Below are 9,068 nucleotides of genomic sequence, written 5' to 3'. Positions count from 1 at the left end.
GCTCCTATTGATGACCCTATGATTGAACAGATTCCAGTAGAAACTCATGATGAACCTCAGAATAAAGAACAAGGTGAAAATCTTGATGTTGGGGATGATGAAGTTATGGTGAGAAGATCACAGAGAACCCGCAGGCCTGCTATTCTTGATGACTACCTTATATATTTGTAGGAACATGATTTTGGTGTGGGAGATACTTCTGAGCTAGTCACTTATCAAGAAGCCATAAGTAGTCCTAAATCTATGTTGTGGATTGATGCAATGAAAGAAGAATTGAGTTCTATGTCACAAAATGAAGTTTGGGAGTTGGTAGAACTACCCAAAGGTTGCAGACCCATTGGATGCAAATGGGTGTATAAGATCAAACGTGACTCGAATGGGCAAGTGGAAAGGTATAAGGCTAGGCTTCTGGCCAAAGGCTATAGCCAGAGAGAAGGTATCGATTTCAAAGAAACCTTTTCACCTGTTTCTACCAAAGATTCGTTGCGAATCATTATGGCCATAGTGGCTCATTTTGATCTAGAAGTCAATCAAATCGATGTGAGGACTACCTTCTTGAATGGAGATTTCTCTAAAGATGTTTACATGACTCAACCTGTTGGTTTTGAGATGTCTGGCAAAGAACACATGGTTTGCAAGCTCAAGAAGTCTATCTATGGGCTTAAACAAGCTTCAAGGTAGTGGTATCTCAAGTTTGATATGATTGTCACTACAAATGGCATCAAGGAGAATGTAGTAGATCAATGTAGATACATTAAGGTCAGTGGGATGAGCTTTATTTTTCTAGTATTGTATGTTGACGACATCCTGCTTTCATCTAATAATTTTGACCTGTTGTTTGAGACAAAACAACTTTTGTTTAGCCATTTTGATATGAAGGATCTTGGTGAGGCCTCCTATGTGCTTGGGATATAGATTCTTCAGGATAGGGCTAATGGTATTCTTCATTTGTCTCAGAAGACTTATATTGATCAATTCTTGAAAAGATTCAATATGTATGCATGTTCTCCTGGGAAGGCACCAATAGTGAAGGGTGACAAGTTCTCAAAGGCTCAATGCCCACAAAATGATAAAGAGAGAGATGAAATGAAAGTCGTTCCTTATGCGTCACTGGTTGGTAGATTGATGTATGATCAAGTATGCACATGCCCTTATATTGCTTTTGTTGTCGGTCGGTTGGGTAGATACTTGAGTGATCCTGGACTTACCATTGGAAAGCAGCTAAGAAAGTCATGAGGTATCTTCAGGGTACTAAGGATCATATGTTGACTTATCGGCGAGCTCATAATCTTGATATAGTTGGGTTTAGTGGGGCCGATTATGTAGGATGCATGGATGATAAATAGTCCACTTCATGCTACATTTATATGATGGCTGGAGGAGCTGTTTCATGGAAAAGTGTCAAGCAGACACTCACAACTTCATCTACGATGGAGGCAAAGTATATGGCGTGTCATGAGGCTACTTGTCAAGCAATATGGCTGTGGAATTTTATTTCAACATTGAGTTTTGTAGAATATATTTTGAGGCCACTGAAATTGTATTGTGACAACTCCGCAGTAGTAGCTTTCTCTAAGAACACTAGGAGTACTTCTCGCTCAAAGCATATTGATATAAATTACTATTTGGTTAAAGAGAAAGTCACTGAATCCCTCAATTCTATTGAGTACACGCCTACCAATAGCATGTTAGAAGACCCACTAACGAAAGGCTTACCTATATGTGTGTTTTTAGAGCACGTTGCCCGAATGGGATTGTCAGGAGCCTAGCTTGTTGAACTCAATGGGAGTTTTGTTATTTATGTATTGAACATGCTAGTATTTTGTATGGATTGCTTATATCTTGTGTTTTGTTCTAAACATGCGTAATGATAATTGAAGTCACTTCTTATTGTCGTTATTATGTATATATGTTTATATATATACATATATATATTATTGTTCATCGAAGTGACAGGTACAAAAGTAGATGAATGCGCATAGTCTCAATCTGTCGTACCTCATGCATGTTTGGCTTGATAGTTAATGGTTGTTATGTTAATTAAATGTCTAGAGGACCAAGTCATATGTAATATTTGTATCCTATCGGTATAGTATTATTGTTAAGAAAAAATAGATTGCCTCAATGGAAATTGTTAAGAATATTACAACTCTATGCAATAATATTACAAATAAATATAGATTGATTAAATAAGGTTACAACTCTATAACTGAAAATTACAAATAAACAAAGAAAAGGAAGAGGATGATGAAGAAGAAGAGAATAGTGAGAATACAACTCTAAGCAAAAGATTACAAGTAAAATAAAGTGTTTGGACAAAAAGAAAAGATTACAACTCTTAAACAAAATATACAAGTAAATAGAACAAGAGAATAAGAAGAACAACAATAGAATAAAATGAAGAACAGAAACACAAGTAAACTCTCACTTACACAACCTAAGTGAAGAGGGTTGGGGATCACCAACTTGAACAAGGTTTAAAACCTTTGTCCAAAAGCTTATTTCCCCCTAACTCAAGCACTAAGGGATCTCTCTTAGATATTGGAAATTCTTTTTGGAATTATCAAGCCTCAAGGTGTTTCTAGCCAAGTGCTCTAATGGATAGAAATCTTGTGTCTTTCAAGTGAGCTATAGGCTCCTATTTATAGAGTTTAGAGACACCCTTTGAATTTCAAATTCCACCAACCCCCATGGTTGGTACCAAAGTTTAATTGGATTAATATGGAATTAAAAATGAGATTTGGGAGTTATTTGAGTTTTTTGAGCCGTTCAACAAAGATTGAAAAAACTGAAAAAATGGTCAGTTTTGGCCTATGGCTGCAGCCAAAGACATTAGTGGCTGCGGCCACTACTCTCTGTCCCACTGGCCGCGACCACCAACATTCAATGGCCGCGGCCACTGACCATTTTCAGCACTTAAAAATGTGTTGTTTTTCCAAACGCTTCCAACCCTCCCAAATGATTTTGTAACTCCCAAAACACATTTCACATATGGTTTTATGAAATTCATCTCAATATAGAGTAACACCAAATTTACACAATAAAGGGTAATATTTGGAAGTTACAAATTTGTAACACCAAATATGTTACATTATTTTGATATATCTCATATATCTAAATATTGTAACTCTCTATTATATGTTACAATATGTGATACTCTTTGTCACATTTATTTAATCTAAAACATTATATTATAATATAATATAATATTATAAAATAATATAACAATTATGTATGATTTATTTGACTGCCATATGTGTGTTAGACAATATTGTGGTGATTTGATTATATTGTCCAAGTGGGAGAATGTTAGAATTATTATCATGAACTAATATAATCACAAACATTATTCCACAATCAAAACCATTAACCACTACTACAAAATTGACATGGGAAGATGGTTTTAAACCATCTTATGGACTCTCGTACGTCGGTTCTAATACTGTCATCCCATGCAATATCATGCCATATAAAGCAAGAAACGACAGTTTAAATAAAAGCGTCATCTCTTGTCATACATGAGACGATGGTTCCTATACAAACGTTGTCTCTTGTGGTACATGAGATGACAGTTCCTACTCAAGCGTCATCCTCCTGCAATACATAAGATGACAATTTATGTGCAAGCATCGTCCCCTGCAATACATAAGACAACCGTTTTGTGGAGATAGACGTCCCGTGTAGAATATAAGATTTTTTTTTTCATTTTTCTATTTTCAACCACTATATTCATTCATAATTTCCTGTGTAATTACAACATAGTTCAGACAGAATCAACAAGCAAACAAAATCAATAAAACTCAGTATGTTCCAAATCTAAAAATTACAAGATCAAAATATATACTTGCAATAACTATGTAAGTGCTAACTAAAATCTCCAACTAGTATATTTATTAATTCTGATTTCAAAAGTTACTCTAGCTATGACTCATCCATTCAAGAAGTTTGGCTGCCCATTCATTTCGAGTTTCATTAATTTTGCCAAGTGTATATGTATTCTTACCACCACAATACAAAACATAAAATAAAAAACTATGTGAGAAATTAAATTCAATAGAATTGTAGTTTAATAATTATATATACACTTACATTACTAGTTAGCCATCGCATGGGTGTCTCATTCAAGCAATAGTCCTTCATCATTCTTATGATATAAAAGTCGCACTCTACTGATAAAATATCACAAAATACATTCAATTTTCTATCAAAACTTTTGTTACCTGGTCATGGTCATAAGTAATGATCAGATGCGATGGCCAAGCAACATAATTGTTGACCGCATGAACCACAAGAGTCATCTCATCCCCAATTGAGACAAGTAGTTTTGCACTCCCATCTAGACATTTATCAACAACCACGCAATAGTTACCAGGTGGTAAAAATTTTCCATGTACATTGCCTTTGGTAGCCACCACCCTTCCAAGAGCCACAACATCACCACCTTGCCCAACGTATAATTTGCACTTAACATCTTTCTGCAATGATGTTATAGTTATTATAAGTTAAATAATTATTTATTAAAAAATATAAGAGAATTTACCTTCAGTGGCTCAGGATGAATAGAAGGTGAAGGTGTAGGTGTCTCATACAAAGTACTAGTGCCAATCGGTGCCTCAACTTCTGGAGTAGTGTAAATTGGAACCTCAACATCTGGAGTAGTGTCCATCGGCGCCTCAACTTCTGGAGCAATGTCAATTGGTGCCTCAACTTCTGTTGTATTTACTCTAGAATGGCTACCAAAGCTAGACTGACTACCAAAGATAGCTTGCATATGTGACATCTTGGTTGATAATTCTTCAAGCTTGGACATGAACGATTCTTTCAACTTTTCAATCTCCTCCCTATGTCATATATTGGATTGTCGTTCGAACTCAATTGGTTTTTTCTGCAAGCTTTTAAGACCCCCCCCCCCCCCCCAAATATGAAAGTAGTCTCTTTGTGTGACACCTCGACTTTGGCCTCGAACACGACCGGGGTGCTCAGCAGTACCAAACACTTGTGTTAGGATGTCATTTGTTCTGATCTCAATCAGTTTTCCCTCGTTTCTTTGCTCAAGCATGTCTTCCTATACAAAATCTAATGAATTATTTGTTTGTTACTAAAATATAAAACAATTACCAAAAGTCATTTAACATTTTACAACTTATGATGGCCTCTCCCATGACCTTGTCACACTCGGTGACATAGTTGCCGGAAGAATATTTTTTGGCCTCCTTCCAGATTATAGATCGATCTATCTGCTTTGTTGTGCCCCACTTAGCTTGCTACATATAATAGAATTAGGTTAATTTTAACATCAAAAGAAGAAAATATAAAATCAGGCATAATTCGTTCTATATATATACTTACTAAATCAGCTTCCAATTTAGTATAGCTATGGCGTGAAGTTCTATGAGGGTATTGTAAATGATTACGCCTTTCTTGTTGTAATTTTCTAAAATCTTGAAACTCTTTGGATGTCCTTCTCTTGAAAAATTCTTTCCAATGTGTTTCTTCTATATGATAGCTTGGTGGGTACTATATAAATATATATGAAACACTAATGACTTAATCTAATTTTTATATATATATATATATCTGTAAAATTTATTTGAATATGTGTCATGTGAAACTATATATACATATTTAACATAGAGAAAGATCTCCACCATTAGCAATGGAAGACATATAGAGAAAGAAAGATGGTTATAGTTGTAGAATACTAAAAACATTTAATGCATGCCCATAAAACATATTACAAAACAATAGAAAAAATTATAAATTGTCCATTACAAATAAATGATATATATATTGAATATTATTAAATGGAAATAAATGATACTAAAACTCAATAAGCTACCTATTAATTTATGTAACAAGTACATATTACATAGACAGAACTAAAAAAATTGAAATTGGCTTGAAACTGTATATACCGAAAAGCAAAGTGAATTGTCATAGACCAATGCAAGAATTCCTTCCTGGACTTTGATCAAATACAAAGTCATGAGTAGTTTTTCTGACACTATATATCCAAGAAGCACTTTAAACTTGATAGTAAGAAGTTCTAAAGGAAAAACCAAAGGACTTATAATTGAAAATAAACATAGAAAGCTAAATATATACATTGAAGCAAGTTTGATTGATTTATGTAAAAATTTCAACACAATAAAAGTAAACTCTGAAATCAACCAACTATAGAGAATACACCTACTGGAAATGAATTGAAAACATCTCCTTGAGTTGTTTGGCTCTCCACTAGTTGCTTGGATTCTTCATAAGCTTTGCTTGATGTTAAGAAGATAAACAATACTTAAATCAGGTCTGACGAAATAGAACTTAAAATTATTTCAACATTATCCAACTAGAGAAGAATCCAACATTATCCTTCTTGGAGTTTGATCAAATACAAAGTCATAAGTAGTTTTTCTGACACTATATATCCAAGAAGCACTTGAAGCTTGATAGTAAGAAGTTCTAAATGCAAAGCCAAAGAACTTTTAATTGAAAATAAACATAGAAAGATAAATATATACATTGAAGCAGTTTGCTTGATTGATGTAAAAATTTCAACACAATAAAAGTAAACTCTGAAATCTACCAACTATAGAGAATACATCTACTGGAAATGAATTGATAACATCTCCTTGAGTTGTTTGGATCTCCACTAGTTGCTTGGATTCTTCATAAGCTTTGCTTGATGTTAAGAAGATAAACAATACTTAAATCAGGTCTCACAAAACAGAACTTAAAATTATTTCAAGATTATCCAACTAGAGAAGAGAACCCACACTCATATTATCGGTACATATACTCACATCTTAACAAAATAAGAATAGATATAAGAACAAATACTCATATTATAAGCATAATAATACCAACTCCTCACCACCATTGATGTCAAATCTTATAACTCCATCAGATGGAAATTATGCAAGTAATAAGAGACACCAAGGGAGTTGAGCTTCAAGACTACTCAAGCTAGACAAGTATATTTATATGTAACAAGTAATCATAAGTTAGAATGTTCTTGATGGGCATGAATTTGTCGTATGCATTTGCTAACAAATGGCAATCAATGCCTAGTTTCAACAAATATACAACACGAAAATGCAACTGAAATGTATATTTTCTTTTCCTCCATAATAGTAATTAATATAAACTTGACAAGTCATAATTCAACAAAGTAAATAAGTGGTAGCTCAGCTTTGATTCAAACAACTACTTGAGCAAAGTTGTTATCTGGTTTGCTTAATCTTGAAAAGATACATGACTAAAGTAGAGATATTATTAATATGATTCTTTCCTCTTCCACAAGCCAATTTTATCTGCAGTTACCAAATTTCAATTCCTTCCAAATAAAAATATAGAACTAAGTTTTGATGTCTCTGCCTAAAAATGTAAAGTTCTAAAATAACACTTCAATATTGAGAAGAAAACAAAATAGGAGCACATGTATTTAAATTCCCTTTTCAATATAAATGCTTCATTAATATTAAATGTGCTGCGCTAACTAGATCAAATCCCATATCACATACATGAAAGAATGACTACAAGATAAAAAAAATTAGTACAATGATAATGAAAAAATCATTTGTACGTGTAAAACTAGTATCATTTTGTTTCTATTAACCTATTATAGCTATACAAGTCACCAGTATATGAAAATATAAGATTGCACACTACAATCCATTTCACTAAGGCATTTTAACAAACAATTTATGTGCAACAGACAAAACACAGAAAAAGAATATTATGAGCATCAAGATAACTACTCAAACACATTATGAAAGGGAATGCTACAAAAGGAGAAGAGCATAGAAGATTAAATATAACAAATATACCTCCCATAATTGAGCATGTGCACCCATTACACCACCAATAAGGGTTGACGAGAGAGCATACCGTGTATGTATATCCATGGAATAGATCTGAAATCAATGAATATAACAAATAGATATGCCCTCTAAGCATAAGTCAATGCTTCTATATATACTTTACACCAAATAATATACACATCAAAGCTCATAAAAGGAGGCAATTCTCTCAGAAGGGCCCTAGTTTTGAAGAAGAAGCTATTAGGAGCGAAGAGGCCAGCACAGGTGAAGTCATTCAGATATCCCTTATTTCACAAATTATTGAGAAGGATTCAAAATGTATACATATAGAAATATAGATAGAGAATGAGAAAAAAAATAGAGCTACTACGCAGAGAAAGAAGAGAATACCCAAATGGCTAGTAAGCATAAATTTGTCTAAAATAATAAGCCAAAACCAAATATCTCACATTCTTTCTCAAGCTGAATACATATATATCAAAATAAATAGGATCCTAGATTTTTAGCTTTAAAAAGAGTTAATATATGCAATTCTGGCTCCACAAGATTCAGTGACAGTAATATATACTGAAGAAGAAAAGGAAATAAAAGAAAGAACTTACAAGAAGAAGAAGAAAGTCGTTCGTGACATTGGTGAGCATCTCCAGCGACATTTCAGTCCAATTTCCATAGGGTTTTGCTTATCTTGAGCTAACGAACCCAACCATTCCCTTGAATTCTTGTTTCGAAGACGGTGGAGGCCAGAAAAATCCTCCAAACTCACATCGGCAACAAAACTTCGGGGGGCCAGTTGCGACGAATGCCAACGAGTGGGGAGGCAAGCTTCACAGGTTGGGGGTTTCGGGGGCCAAGGAAGCTTGTGGTGGGGTGCGTGTCATTGGGTGGTTGCTGGAGATGGCTCGTTTGGTCTGGCCGACTGAGATGCGAGAGAAGAAAAGAAAGAGTGGTGGTATCGGGCTGGGAAGAAGAGGAGAGAGAAGGGGCTAATACAATTTAAGGATTCTAGTATTATCATTTTTAACTCCTTTTTCTTATTCAATTAAATAAAATCTGATATTTAATATATTAATTCATTTATTTATCAATTATTTTATTAGTTACTCTATTTTGTTAATTTAACACTTAATTACTAGAGTATTTTTTTAAGTTAAATATCTAAATCTGCAACAAAAAATATTTATCTAAATCATTTTTAAATCCCAAAAAATAATTAGATGACATTTTAAACCAATTTATCACAATTAGTTAATA

At 33.7% G+C, this 9,068-nt stretch overlaps 1 long non-coding RNA gene across 5 annotated transcripts; it reads right to left on the bottom strand.

Annotated features, from left to right (window-relative positions):
* Positions 1 to 5,917: 5,917 nt before the first annotated feature.
* Positions 5,918 to 8,823, bottom strand: LOC133788545 (uncharacterized). Of its 5 annotated transcripts, XR_009873262.1 has the most exons (4): positions 8,420 to 8,823; positions 7,824 to 7,910; positions 6,194 to 6,266; positions 5,918 to 5,965 (listed from the first exon to the last, which is right to left on the bottom strand). It is a non-coding gene; the product is annotated as an uncharacterized LOC133788545 (long non-coding RNA). The 5 variants fall into 5 exon arrangements; XR_009873260.1 differs by lacking the exon at positions 5,918 to 5,965 and having other exon boundaries at positions 6,095 to 6,266; XR_009873261.1 differs by lacking the exon at positions 5,918 to 5,965 and having other exon boundaries at positions 6,095 to 6,261.
* Positions 8,824 to 9,068: the final 245 nt, after the last annotated feature.

The sequence above is a fragment of the Humulus lupulus genome, chromosome 7 (assembly GCF_963169125.1).
Source record: "Humulus lupulus chromosome 7, drHumLupu1.1, whole genome shotgun sequence".
NCBI lineage: Eukaryota > Viridiplantae > Streptophyta > Magnoliopsida > Rosales > Cannabaceae > Humulus > Humulus lupulus.
This window is presented reverse-complemented; position numbering and strand designations above follow the sequence as displayed.